The sequence below is a fragment of the Rhineura floridana genome, chromosome 4 (genome assembly GCF_030035675.1).
Source record: "Rhineura floridana isolate rRhiFlo1 chromosome 4, rRhiFlo1.hap2, whole genome shotgun sequence".
In the NCBI taxonomy this organism is placed as follows: Eukaryota; Metazoa; Chordata; class Lepidosauria; order Squamata; family Rhineuridae; genus Rhineura; species Rhineura floridana.
In genome coordinates this window covers 120,168,160-120,183,852 of record NC_084483.1, presented here as the reverse complement: position 1 = coordinate 120,183,852, position 15,693 = coordinate 120,168,160, and positions in this window count along the sequence as shown.

Genomic DNA, 15,693 nt, shown 5'->3' with positions numbered 1-15,693 from the left:
TTCTTGCCTTTCCTTCCTGCTGTTGGTTCCTTGATATGCCAGTTTGGAGTGCCATTGCCAACATAACCATCTCACGATTATAAATTGTGTGTAACACCAAAGGGTGATCTACCCCTTATTTTTTCCCCCATGAATTGAATCTCTTACTTGTTGGCATATGAATGACTCTGATTTTTAGTAGTCCAATTTTAGACATAATTGAAATAGATCTGTATTGTGTGAATCCAGGTCTGCCCTAATCATAGGTAGGGGAGACTTTTGGAGCAGGGAAGGAATGCAGAATGTTCCACCAGCCATATGACTTAGCTTCCCACAACCCTTCTTCCACTCACTCATGCACTTGCTTTATCCATGCTGGCTCAGGACACGTGTATCTACCACACATCTGACTCTACTTATGTGTTCAGAGAGTGAACCCTAAAGGAACTGTGATGAGCTAGGAATTCAATTTAGGGCTTGGGAAACATCTTGCCTCTGCAGCGTCTGGCTCTATTCCCACTGGAGGAGAGGCACCTGGTAGAGGTGGCTCAGAAAACTAGCACCTCAGCCAAATTAAACAGAGCTAGTATGCATAATTTAACACACATAGTCAGACATGTTACAATTAGATACATGTGTCTCAGGGAAGCATGGTAACCCTCCCTGCTTCTTGCTTCAAATATCAGGTACCCACCAGCCTATATATTGACAGATCTGGGCCTCAGCATATGGAGTTGTATCCAATGGTGTCATTCTGCTCATGAAAGACTCTTTGAGGGTTGGGGGACATTCAAAAATAGTACAGGAGGTAACATGGTGGGGCTGCAGTAGGAAGGGGAAATTGGCAAAAATCACCTCCCCTTTGGGTTGGATCCAAGCCTTTCATGAGTGGAACAGTATTGGAGACATGTCATGGATTTGCTATTCTAATGTCTAGCTTGGCCATTGACACAATGCTGACAATGCACAATTCACATGAAAGTCAACAAAAGCTGTGGACAATGTGTGTGTGTGTTTTGGTTAACCAGGCTGGTAACGCCTAGAAATAGCCCAGCAAGATTTTAATCATGAAAAGGCTTGTGGTTTGATAATGTTTTATATCTTCTTATTAAGTAACATCAAACAAACCCTAACCCCTTTGCACATGTTAAAATTTGACAAAGTCTTTTGCTTGGCACTGTATCTTTGGGCTACTAGATGCCATGGCTAACAAGCACAACAGTCAACATGCATAAAGTAGCAGAGAGCCCCTTTCCCTCTATCGTGTGGTCTTATTACAGAGGAGCTATATTATATCCTTCAGAATTCAAAGTTTTGCTTTAAATTCTGCATATCACAGCCATACTTAATATCCCCTCAGAAAAGGCACAAAGTTGCTGAGTAAGATCCCTGCAAATCAGGGAGGCTTTTTCATAAGGCCAACATGCATAATTTATATCTGTCTGCATACAATTAGCCTGTTTACATTTATACAATTTCTGTTTCCTTTTTATGTGAAGTATTCCACATGATTCTTGGTAATGCATTCAGAGAAAAAACCTCTTTCTTTTTAAAATAAAAGTTGCAGGAACAAACAATTTATAAAACCTAACACCTAATAAATACTTTATGAGAAAAGGGCTAGGGAAAAAGGTGTTTTTATTTTATTTTAACACAGTAGCAATGTATTTACATCAAACAGGGCTTTGCTCTTTTTCAACTTTTGGAGTTACAGCAAGCTGGAGGTTCACAGTTTCTTTATGAAATTTATTTGCATTCCAGTTTTGAAAAAAGATATTTCTATACCACCCAAAAAGGCCATTTTTAGTGGCTCAGCATGTGCAGCTTTTACCAGCATACAGATGTAGTAATGAGGAGCTCACCTGTTGATTTTCTGCCTGCTATACTGTTTTACCTGTTGAGTTTCTGCCTGCTATGAAGCTATTAAAGGTGCAGGAAACTGGTCAGGAAAATATAGTAATCCCTTACTGATTTGTTGCTTGCAAATATTACTTGTTAATTAAGACTACCATCAACCATTTATAATATGAAGCAGAGTTGAAATGCCTTATTTTAGCCATTATATTACACAACAGCCATGCAGTACATGGGTATGATGCAAGCAATAAAGGCCACTGGATTTTTATTTCTTTGATTAGAAATAAAACTATCTCAAAATCTGTTTGAATCAGGAAAAGGTAAAGCCCGCTATATCCAGATTTGCACATTACCATTGTTTTTTGTTAAATGCAATGCCACTGCAAACCGAGCTTCAGCCCATTAAGGGTAGTTGAGGGAATTTGAGACATTAGTTCATTATTTCCTGGAGGCAACTTTACCACAGTCTTCTCAGATAAAGTTTCTGATTCAATAGCAGCTCCTCTAGTTAGGATTTCAGAGAAGAGAGGTGTAAAAAGCTCCTGGAAAAATCTGAAATGTTGGAGTGCTGCTTCCAATCAGACTAGATAATAATACAGAGTATTTGAATACCAGTGGTCTGACCTGGAATAAGGAAATTGCATATGTATGTAGAAAGAGGCAATATAATGGAGCATACACAGCAGAGTCACAGAAGATGTTGGCCAAGTAGACTCTTTGCCTTTCCAAAATAAGGACCAGCCCATTAGATATAGCTTAGCAATGAGGACACAGTGGTTTCTGGCAAAATTCTTGTCTTCAGAGGAAGGCAAGTCTGGTCATGAAGAAGGGACTGAATTTGAAGTCATCAGTCACCAGTCACAAACTCTCCCAAGCAACAATGTTTCTTGAAAATAACTTATTTCTGTGCTTGAAAGCCATGTAAAGTTCCTAACATTTCTTTCCTCTGGGGTTACTGTGTGGTTAACATCTTTAGCGGTTAAAGTTGACAGCCATAAACCTACCTGAGCACAGTGGAACTACCAAGAGGGCCCCCCAGGCTGATCTTAACACCTGAGAAGGTCTGTAAGGAACAAGGTGGTCTTTCAGATATTAGAAGCCTAAGTTGTTTAGGACTTTAATTGCTAATGTGAGCACCTTGAATCGAGCCCGGAAACAGTTGTTTTAAAACAGAGGTTATATTAGATCTAAATGGAACTCCAGCCAGTAATCTGGCTACTGCATTTTGGACCAACTGAAATTTCTGAGTTTTCTTCAAGAGCAGCCCCATGCAGAGCACATTGCAATAATCCAGTCTGGAAGTTACCAGAGAGCATTGACTACCGTGGCCAAGTCATTTCTGTCTACAAGGAGCCATAGCTGGTGAACCAGTTGGAGCTGGAAAAAGACACTCTGAGCCACTGAAGCCACCTAAGCCTCAAGTGACAACGTTGAATCCAGGAGCATCCCACAAGCTATGGACCTACTCCTTTCCACAGAGTGCAACTCTTTACAGAACACACCGCCTTCCCACTTCCTGGACTTGAGAACTCAGAACACATAACACCTTGGTCTTTTCAGGATTCAGCTTCAGTTTATCCACATCCAACCCATTACTGCCAATCTAACACCTCAACTGCTTCTCCCGATTCAGATGGAACAAAGACATAGAGCTGGATGTCACCTCATTCCAAATCTCCTCATGACAGCTCCTAGTAGCTTCATATATATGTTAAATTATCACAGTTCAAGGACACATATCAGCCAGGCAAAAGCACTCAAGGAGGAAGTGGTCTGTGGGAGGAGTGTGGGGCCTGGAGGAACAGATTTGCCCCCTAAAGTTCCTTTCCCCTGTTTATTAGAGGGGAAAGCTATAGTACTGTTCAGGCAGGTATTGTAGCTCATACTTTGCATCCAGTTTCAGTTCATGGCATCTCCAGATACGACTGAGTAAGACCCTGGAGAGCTGCCCCTAACAAGTGGAAAGAATACTGGGCTAGATGGACCTGTGGCTTAACTCAGTATAAGGCAGCTTCATGTAGATGCCTACATATGCCAAATCAGTACATGTTCTGTAGCTGTTAAACAGCCATGACTAGAGATAGGATCTGCTTGTTGTTGGCAATTTGACTCAATTCCAGCAGACTGGCAGGCTGTTCTGTCCCATGTCTATCTTTTCCACCAGCTTCTTCATTTATCCACTGGCTGCCCATTTACTACCGGGCCAAGTTCAAGGTTCTAGTTTTGGTATACAAAACCCTATACACCTTGGGACCAGGATACCTGAAAGACCGTCTTACCCCTTATATACCCAGTCAATCACTGCACTCTGCAGGTGAGGGCCTCCTGCAGATACCATCTTATCAGGAGGTCCATTCCGCACAACATAGGAAATGGACCATTAGTGTGGCGGCACCTACCCTGTGGAATTCCCTCCCCTTAAATATTAGGCAGGCGCCATCTCTGCTATCTTTTCGGCGCCTTTTGAAGACTTTCCTCTTTCAACAAGCCTTTTAAGTTGAGACCTATCCCAGTCTGCGTCTGTGTTAGAATTGCTTTTAATATGTTTTCTTTAATAATATGTTTTTAACTCTTGTTTTTAAAGCTTTTTTTAAAAATGTTTTTAACGTTGTTTTGTTTTAATGTATTTTAAGGTCTTTTTATGATGTTTTAAAGTATTTTTAGTGTTTCTGTTTGCCGCCCTGGGCTCCTGCTGGGAGGAAGGGTGGGATATAAATTAAATAATAATAAATAAATTTGATCCCCCCAACCCCGTGAGGGTGGAAGAGCATTTAAAAGGTTAATACCACAGAGATTAATTGGCAAACCTAGAGAGTCTCCTCAACTTTTCTAAGCTTGTAAATTAATCTCTATATTGTTAACCCTTAAAATGCCTTCCACCAGGACCAGCAGCGGCCAGCAGCCACATATCCTGGTGGCTCCAGGGAAAGAAGGAGGAGGTGCACCCTACCACAGTGGCATGGCTTGATCATGGCTCCTGGCTGACTTGAGGGTGGAGGAGGAGGTGCCTTCCCCAGTGGAAGGAAACAGTGGTGTGGCTGCTCCATGCTGGGCAAGATTGTAGAGGAGAAAGAGGAGGTGTCCTTTTGCAAGGCAAGCAGCAACAGCTCAGTGGCAGCAGTGGAGGGCTCTGGAGCCATGGCAGAAGTGTCCCCAGTGAGCTAGGCCTGTGGGCAAAGGTTTGGCTGGGCTCAGTAGGTGTGGGCAGGGAAGAGAAGCATGTCTGGCAGTGGGGGGGCCTTCAGTCAGGGGTTATGCACCGTGTGGTCCAGTGTTGGGGAAATCAGGTGTCGGGGGGAATCTGCTGAGGTCACAGCAAGCATGCTTGCTCTGCACACAGAGTGAGCATGTGAACTATTGAAAAATCCAGTATCCAATCCAAAGTAAGTGGAATTCTCTCCCATCCCTAGCCATTGCTCTCCAAAAAAGAAAGGCAAGGCTACACTAGCTTTACCACTCAAAGGTAACTTATTTTGAGAGGAAGCTTGGGTTGACTTACTACTAAAGTGTTTCTAAGTATATTAAAGTTGGCTTACTTTCACCCTATTGGCTTACTTTCACCCTATTTTTCCTCAGCCTCCCATCTCCCTAAAGTAAAAAAAGAGTGGCAGAAATAGGAATCTGGCCCATTGACACATCTACTTCAGTATGATTTACACTCTCCAGGGTTTCAAACAGGCATGTTTCAAACCCTATTTTGAGATTATAGGGATTGAAAATCTGCATGCAAAGTATGTGTTCTAGCACTGAGTTGTGGCCCTTTCTTGCATAAGATGCTACTTCATACAGACTCAGACCATTGATCCATCTAGCTCAGCATTGCCAGCACTGATGGGCAGTAGCTCTCCAAAGTTTCAGACAGGGTCTTTCCTCCCAGCCCTACATTGAAATGCCATCAATTAAACCTGGAACCATTTACATACAAAGCATGTGCTCTTCCACTGAGCTACGGACTTCCCTGATGCACACACAAACAACTCCTGTGAATCTGAATGGCAGAACAATATAAACAATGTATAGAACCTTCCATTATAAATAAGAAGCCAGCCTTCCAGAGGCACACCACATCTGAACAAGAAACTTTTTTAAAAAAAAAGATATACAGAATGCATTCGTGTACTAGCAGAAAGTGCCATCACCTGCTGCTGCTTAAGTATTAGATATAAGAGTGAGCTTGAGGGGAAAAGTAAAAACAACAAAAACAAAGCCTAGGAGAATGTGTGTGTGTGCTAGGAGATGATTATAAAACTTATTTTACAGGATGTCTATGTTTCTCTAAAATTCAAACAATTACGTTGTTTCCAATTATATTGTCAGATATTGCACTGAGTGCATTTACAGAAAATGTCTTTGAATTATAGAGAGAATGTTACAAAAATTATCCTGAGAGAAAATTACTCCTAGTGTAGCTCCATAGATTTTCTGTAATCATCCAGGAATGAAGTTGGCTCTCTGTGTTTGTTCTATAACCTGTTTCTTTTTTATAGGATGGGTGGCACAGAGTGGTAAGCGGTGGTAACGCAGCTGAAGCTCTGCTCACGGCTGGAGTTCGATTCCAACGGAAGGAGGAAGTGGAATCTCCGGTAAAAGGGGTCGAGGTCCACTCAGCCTTCCATCCATCCGTGGTTGGTAAAATGAGTACCCGGCATATGCTGGGGGGTAAAGAAAGGCCGGGGAAGGAACTGGCAATCCCACCCCAAATATATGGTCTGCCTAGTAAACATTGCAAGACGTCACCCTAAAAGTCAGAAATGACTCGCACTATAAGTGCGGAGACACCTTTACCTTTATATGGCAACACTATCAAAGGTAGATTGACCAGCATATTTCTCACCCTTTTGTGTGATTGTTTTTAATCTTATCATTTTGTTTCAGTGCTTATTCTGCAAAGGAATCAATGCCAATAGTTCAATAATAGTAATATTGTGATTTATTTTTATGTTGGTATTGCAGTTTCATTATTGTACTATATATCTATGTGCCAAAACAAATTTATTTATTTATTTATTTATTTATTTATTTAATTTCATTTTTAAACCGCCCATAGCGAATAGCTCTCTGGGCGGTGTACAAAAGATTAAAAGTACAGAAATACAAAATATCACAATAAATAAACTGAAACAAAGAGATTTAAAATTGTAACATTAAACGCTTTAAAATGCCTGGGAGCATAGCCAGGTCTTAACCTGGCGCCGAAAAGATAGAAGCGTCGGCACCAGGCGTATTTCTTCGGGGAGGCTATTCCACAATTCGGGGGCCACTACGGAAAAGGCCCTAGATCGAGTAACTGTCCTCCGGGCTTCCCGATGGGTTGGTACCCGGAGGAGGGCCTTAGACGCTGAGCGAAGTGACCGGGTCGGTTCAGAGCGGGAGAGGCGTTCCACAAGATACTGCGGTCCCACGCCGTGTAAGGCTTTATAGGTCAAAACCAGCACCTTGAATCTGGCTCGGAAGCAAATAGGTAGCCAGTGCAAACGGGCCAGAACAGGTGTTATATGCGCTGACCGGCTGGTCCTCGTCAGCAGTCTGGCTGCTGCGTTTTGCACTAGCTGAAGCTTCCGAACTGTCTTCAAGGGCAGCCCTACGTAGAGCGCATTACAGTAATCCAACCTAGAAGTTACCAGAGCATGAACAACTGAGGCGAGGTCATCCCTGTCTAGATAGGGGCGTAGCTTGGCTACCAACCGAAGGTGGTAGAATGCATTCCTTGCCACCGTGGCCACTTGCGCCTCCAGAGACAAGGAAGGATCGAAAAGAACCCCAAGACTATGAACCTGTTCCTTCAAGGGGAGTGTAACCCCATCTAGAACAGGGTAAGCATCCACCATCTGGGCAGGGAAGGCATTCACCAACAGTGTCTCAGTCTTGTCTGGATTGAGTCTCAGTTTATTAGCTCTCATCCAGTCCATTATCGCGGTCAGGCAGTGATTCAGCACATCCACAGACTCACCTGTAGAAGATGAAAAGGAGAAATAGAGCTGCGTGTCATCAGCGTACTGGTGGCAACGCACTCCAAAACTCCTGATGACGGCACCCAGAGGCTGCATGTAGATGTTAAAAAGCATGGGGGACAAAAACGACCCCTGAGGGACTCCACAATGGAGAGTCCAAGGAGTTGAGCAATGTTCCCCAAGTACTACCTTCTGGTGACGATCCGCCAAGTAGGAGCGGAACCACTGCCAAGCAGTGCCTCCAACTCCCAACTCCGCAAGTCTCCCCAGAAGGATACCATGGTCGATGGTATCAAACGCCGCTGAGAGATCAAGGAGAATCAACAGAGTCACACTCCCTCTGTCCCTCTCCCGACAAAGGTCATCATACAGGGCGACCAAGGCTGTTTCAGTGCCAAAACCAGGCCTAAAACCGGATTGAAACGGATCCATAAACAGATTGAATCTGTTTTCCATAACTACCTGGAACAACTCAAAGGCAGAGCACATCAGGCAAAGATTAAGGCAGGTTGATCATTTCATACTAGTAATCTTACTGTGTTGCAATTTGGAGAAGAAACACAACTGATCAAATGAGAGACAAGGTAAGAACATAAGAACATAAGAACATAAGAACATAAGAAGAGCCTGCTGGATCAGGCCAGTGGCCCATCTAGTCCAGCATCCTGTTCTCACAGTGGCCAACCAGGTGCCTGGGGGAAGCCCGCAAGCAGGACCCAAGTGCAAGAACACTCTCCCCTCCTGAGGCTTCCGGCAACTGGTTTTCAGAAGCATGCTGCCTCTGACTAGGGTGGCAGAGCACAGCCATCATGGCTAGTAGCCATTGATAGCCCTGTCCTCCATGAATTTGTCTAATCTTCTTTTAAAGCCATCCAAGCTGGTGGCCATTACTGCATCTTGTGGGAGCAAATTCCATAGTTTAACTATGCGCTGAGTAAAGAAGTACTTCCTTTTGTCTGTCCTGAATCTTCCAACATTCAGCTTCTTTGAATGTCCACGAGTTCTAGTATTATGAGAGAGGGAGAAGAACTTTTCTCTATCCACTTTCTCAATGCCATGCATAATTTTATACACTTCTATCATGTCTCCTCTGACCCGCCTTTTCTCTAAACTAAAAAGCCCCAAATGCTGAAGCCTTTCCTCGTAAGGGAGTCGCTCCATCCCCTTGATCATTCTGGTTGCCCTCTTCTGAACCTTTTCCAACTCTATAATATCCTTTCTGAGATGAGGCGACCAGAACTGTACACAGTATTCCAAATGCGGCCGCACCATAGATTTATACAACGGCATTATGATATCGGCTGTTTTATTTTCAATACCTTTCCTAATTATTGCTAGCTTGGAATTTGCCTTTTTCACAGCTGCCGCACACTGGGTTGACATTTTCATCGTGCTGTCCACCACAACCCCGAGGTCTCTCTCCTGGTCGGTCACCGCCAGTTCAGACCCCATGAGCGTATATGTGAAATTAAGATTTTTTGCTCCAATATGCATAATTTTACACTTGTTTATATTGAATTGCATTTGCCATTTTTCCGCCCATTCACTCAGTTTGGAGAGATCTTTTTGGAGCTCTTCGCAATCCCTTTTTGTTTTAACAACCCTGAACAATTTAGTGTCGTCAGCAAACTTGGCCACTTCACTGCTCACTCCTAATTCTAGGTCATTAATGAACAAGTTGAAAAGTACAGGTCCCAATACCGATCCTTGAGGGACTCCACTTTCTACAGCCCTCCATTGGGAGAACTGTCCGTTTATTCCTACTCTCTGCTTTCTGCTTCTTAACCAATTCCTTATCCACAAGAGGACCTCTCCTCTTATTCCATGACTGCTAAGCTTCCTCAGAAGTCTTTGGTGAGGTACCTTGTCAAACGCTTTTTGAAAGTCTAAGTACACTATGTCCACTAGATCACCTCTATCTATATGGTTGTTGACACTCTCAAAGAATTCTAATAGGTTACTGAGACAGGACTTTCCCTTGCAGAAGCCATGCTGGCTCTGCTTCAGCAAGGCTTGTTCTTCTATGTGCTTAGTTAATCTAGCTTTAATAATACTTTCTACCAGTTTTCCAGGGACAGAAGTTAAGCTAACTGGCCTGTAATTTCCGGGATCCCCTCTGGATCCCTTTTTGAAGATTGGCGTTACATTTGCCACTTTCCAGTCCTCAGGCACGGAGGAGGACCCGAGGGACAAGTTACATATTTTAGTTAGCAGATCAGCAATTTCACCTTTGAGTTCTTTGAGAACTCTCGGGTGGATGCCATCCGGGCCCGGTGATTTGTCAGTTTTTATATTGTCCATTAAGCTTAGAACTTCCTCTCTCGTTACCACTATTTGTCTTAGTTCCTCAGAATCCCTTCCTGCAAATGTTAGTTCAGGTTCAGGGATCTGCCCTATATCTTCCACTGTGAAGACAGATGCAAAGAATTCATTTAGCTTCTCTGCAATCTCCTTATCGTTCTTTAGTACACCTTTGACTCCCTTATCATCCAAGGGTCCAATTGTCTCCCTAGATGGTCTCCTGCTTTGAATGTATTTATAGAATTTTTTGTTGTTGGTTTTTATGTTCTTAGCAATGTGCTCCTCAAATTCTTTTTTAGCATCCCTTATTGTCTTCTTGCATTTCTTTTGCCAGAGTTTGTGTTCTTTTTTATTTTCTTCATTTGGACAAGACTTCCATTTTCTGAAGGAAGACTTTTTGCCTCTAAGAGCTTCCTTGACTTTGCTCGTTAACCATGCTGGCATCTTCTTGGCCCTGGCGGTACCTTTTCTGATCTGCGGTATGCACTCCAGTTGAGCTTCTAATAGAGTGTTTTTAAACAACTTCCAAGCATTTTCGAGTGATGTGACCCTCTGGACTTTGTTTTTCAGCTTTCTTTTTACCAATCCCCTCATTTTTGTGAAGTTTCCTCTTTTGAAGTCAAATGTGACCGTGTTGGATTTTCGTGGCAATTGGCCAGTTACATGTATGTTTAATTTAATAGCACTGTGGTCACTGCTCCCAATCGGTTCAACAACACTTACATCTCGCACCAGGTCCCAGTCCCCACTGAGGATTAAGTCCAGGGTTGCCGTCCCTCTGGTCGGTTCCATGACCAACTGATCTAGGGAATAGTCATTTAGAATATCTAGAAACTTTGCTTCTTTGTCATGACTGGAACACATATGCGGCCAGTCTGTGTCCGGGTAGTTGAAGTCACCCATTACTACCACATTTCCTAGTTTGGATGCTTCCTCAATTTCATATCTCATCTCAAGGTCTCCCTGAGCATTTTGATCAGGGGGACGATAGATCGTTCCCAGTATTAAGTCCCTCCTGGGGCACGGTATCACCACCCATAATGATTCTGTGGAGGAGTCTGCCTCTTTTGGGGTTTCGAGCTTGCTGGATTCAATGCCTTCTTTCACGTATAGAGCGACTCCGCCACCAATACGTCCTTCCCTGTCCTTCCGATATAGTTTATATCCAGGGATAACCGTATCCCACTGGTTTTCTCCATTCCACCAGGTCTCCGTTATGCTCACTATATCAATGCTCTTCTCTAAGACCAAGCACTCCAGTTCTCCCATCTTGGTTCGGAGGCTCCTAGCATTAGCGTACAGGCACTTGTAAGCAGTGTCTCTCTTCAAGTGTCTTTGGCACTTGTGGTTAGGCCTGTGGTAATTTTGCTCTTCTGAATTTATATCCTGTGCCCCTGCTATGTGCTATGTGCTATGGTGGCTTCTACCTCTTCCCCCCAATCCTTTTTTCTGCCCATTTGAAGAAGCAAGTATTTTCCAGCTGTCATTTTATTAGTCCTGGTGTAAAATGTAAGACACGTATTCCTGAATAACCCTAACAGGAGTCCCAAATATTGTCTACCTTTCATGCATAGATGGGGCTGCAGGGACATGCCTCTGGCCCCTCCTCTGAGGTTATGCAACACTTCTGGCCCCAGCCATTAGGCATGGATGTCTGTAAGGGAAAAGCCTACCCGGTTGTGGAGGGATTCAGAGAACAGGGAAAGCCTATACACTTTTGCGGACTATTGCCAAAATAAAACACAAACACCATTCATGGGCCACTTTATTAAATGGAATCAATTAGAATAATGAACCTGCAGAGGGGAAATCAAGTGCGGGAGCATTCTGATGATCCAGGCAAAGCCTGCTTGCAGCCATAGGGCAACCAAACCTTGCCTGAGCCCGGGGCTGCCCTGTGCCAGACCCCAGCTCAGGCCACACCCTGAAGATGTGTAGGGGGTCCAACCCGCATCACGGCCCCCCAGAGCCCTGAAACTCCGAGCGGATGAGGCACGTTGGCCCCAAAGGCGGCCCGTGTTCTGCCCCCAGGCCGTATAGCCCTGAGCTGCAGGCCCCCAGACCGCCAATCACCCCCAAAGGTGCCTAAAGGTGTCACCTAGCTGCCCTTTCCCTTTTGACCTTTCCCCCGCACTTCCTTGCCACAAAAGGGGGACAAGCCTCTGCTTAGTCTCCCTTTACCCCACACCCGATAAGAATCTTGTGCAGACCCCTCTGCAGGTCTGTCAAGAAGATGCCATCATTGCCTCACAACTGCATGTCCTCACATGCCTGCCACTGAGGGCCTTGCCCTCCAGCAGATGACCAGAGGCTATCATAGCCTCAACCGCATGTCCTCACGTGCCTGCCACTGAGGGCCTTGCCCTCCATGTCTGACCACGGCAGACAACCAGAGGCTATCATGGCCTCAACCGCATGTCCTCACATGCCTGCCACTGAGGGCCTTGCCCTTGAGTAACCAAGGTCATTCCCACCCAGGGGAATGACCACCACCTGCGGGACCTTCCGCACTCAACCCTGGTTGAACAACATGGGTAGGAGACCATCCCAGTTCGTACTCTGTCGACCCAGCCACCAATCTGTGGCCCACCATCAGAGGCCCAGCCATGAACCAATGTGCATTTGCGGCCCCAAGGCCAGCCTATAAGATCATGCCATGGCTGCAGAGTAGACTGCGCATCTGCTCCATCCCTGTCCAGCAACCTGCCAAAAACAGAAACAATCGTGAACAGTTGGGTCCTGGACCTTCAGACTCAGCCCAGGGGTGAATGCACTCCAGGTGCCCCATAATTCCACCTTCCGACGGCCTACACCTGCATATACCAAACCAATTGCCCAGGTAGGCAATTCCCCAGCCCCAATTCCATAGGAGCATGTCCCCCAAAACCCCATGTGTCTGCTGCCAGGTTCTGCAACGCTAGACCAAAACTTTATGAGGGAAGATCCCTCCCCCTGAGTATCAGGCAACCGGGCCTGTAGCTACAGGCCAAAAAACACTGTGACGCCCTCACGGGACAAGTGTCCAGTCCCGGGGCAGGATAAAATAATGGTGTGCCTCTTGTGCCCCTGGTCTGCCTGGAAACAAACTTCGGACAGCAGGATGGCTCGTAGGGAAGTCTGACCTGGACCCAAACACTCCCGCCCTCCATCTGGAAGGCTCCAAAATTAAGTGTGAGGGCCGCTGCCTGCAACTGCTGTTCACAGGGCACCTCCCTGAACAACAATCCCTGGCAGGTTAGGTGAACACGGATGATGAGGATAAGGGGTACGTTGGTGTGCATGGGCCAGCCGGCCAGCACATGACATATCCCAAGCCACCTGAATGGTCCCAAAGGCCCCCTGCCAGCCTACCTTGCAACACTCTGATGGACAGGCTTTACTCCTACCATCCATTATGAATTTCTGCGCGTGATTCATAGGAATAGGCCACACTTTGCATAGCCCCTGCCGGCCCCTAACTCCCAGAAATCCCCTCCTGCCCTCTGATATCTGGTGAGCATCCTGGAGCAACAGATAGGCATATGGCCATATCTGACTCCCCTCCCCCATCTCCCAGTGTGTGGTATGGGACTAGCAGTTCTCCTCCGCAGAGTCGTTCCCTCCTCTAACTAAAAACACCATTGACACACTGTCGGAAAGGGGGGGGCACGCCTCAGGTTGGCGCATAAGGCAGCCAAAAAACAAAAACAAAACAAACCCTGAAGCTGTGGTAAGGCTGTGACATCCCTGTTATGGCACCATAAACCCCACCGTCGAAGGCCCCCAACACCTGAAGGGCAGAAAGCCAACACTTTCCCAGCCCCTGAAAACTCCAGGATCTTGATCTGCAACGCTTCAAGCCCTTTTCTCGGGCAGCCTGCAGCCCTGGGTCCAAGAGACAATCTTAATACCCTGGAAGGTGAACCCTAGGGCAGGATCCTCCATTTTCCCAGCTGTCAAAGGAACCCCCCCAGTTCATAGCCACGCCATAAACGGTGCCATCAGGTGCTAACATGCACCCAAAGTCTGCCCTACCCGTGAACCGTAAGAACATAAGAACATAAGAAGAGCCTGCTGGATCAGGCCAGTGGCCCGTCTAGTCCAGCATCCTGTTCTCACAGTGGCCAACCAGGTGCCTGGGGGAAGCCCGCAAGCAGGATCCGAGTACAAGAACACTCTCCCCTCCTGAGGCTTCCGGCAACTGGTTTTCAGAAGCATGCTGCCTCTGACTAGGGTGGCAGAGCACAGCCATCACGGCTAGTAGCCATTGATAGCCCTGTCCTCCATGAATTTGTCTAATCTTCTTTTAAAGCCGTCCAAGCTGGTGGCCATTACTGCATCTTGTGGGAGCAAATTCCATAGTTTAACTATGCGCTGAGTAAAGAAGTACTTCCTTTTGTCTGTCCTGAATCTTCCAACATTCAGCTTCTTTGAATGTCCACGAGTTCTAGTATTATGAGAGAGGGAGAAGAACTTTTCTCTATCCACTTTCTCAATGCCATGCATAATTTTATACACTTCTATCATGTCTCCTCTGACCCGCCTTTTCTCTAAACTAAAAAGCCCCAAATGCTGCAACCTTTCCTCGTAAGGGAGTTGCTCCATCCCCTTGATCATTCTGGTTGCCCTCTTCTGAACCTTTTCCAACTCTATAATATCCTTTTTGAGATGAGGCGACCAGAACTGTACACAGTATTCCAAATGCGGCCGCACCATAGATTTATACAACGGCATTATGATATCGGCTGTTTTATTTTCAATACCTTTCCTAATTATCGCTAGCATGGAATTTGCCTTTTTCACAGCTGCCGCACACTGGGTCGACATTTTCATTGTGCTGTCCACTACAACCCCGAGGTCTCTCTCCTGGTCGGTCACCGCCAGTTCAGACCCCATGAGCGTATATGTGAAATTAAGATTTTTTGCTCCAATATGCATAATTTTACACTTGTTTATATTGAATTGCATTTGCCATTTTTCCGCCCATTCACTCAGTTTGGAGAGATCTTTTTGGAGCTCTTCGCAATCCCTTTTTGTTTTAACAACCCTGAACAAGTTAGTGTCGTCAGCAAACTTGGCCACTTCACTGCTCACTCCTAATTCTAGGTCATTAATGAACAAGTTGAAAAGTACAGGTCCCAATACCGATCCTTGAGGGACTCCACTTTCTACAGCCCTCCATTGGGAGAACTGTCCGTTTATTCCTACTCTCTGCTTTCTGCTTCTTAACCAATTTCTTATCCACAAGAGGACCTCTCCTCTTATTCCATGACTGCTAAGCTTCCTCAGAAGCCTTTGGTGAGGTACCTTGTCAAACGCTTTTTGAAAGTCTAAGTACACTATGTCCACTGGATCACCTCTATCTATATGCTTGTTGACACTCTCAAAGAATTCTAATAGGTTACTGAGACAGGACTTTCCCTTGCAGAAGCCATGCTGGCTCTGCTTCAGCAAGACTTGTTCTTCTATGTGCTTAGTTAATCTAGCTTTAATAATACTTTCTACCAGTTTTCCAGGGACAGAAGTTAAGCTAACTGGCCTGTAATTTCCGGGATCCCCTCTGGATCCCTTTTTGAAGATTGGCGTTACATTTGCCACTTTCCAGTCCTCAGGCACGGAGGAGGAC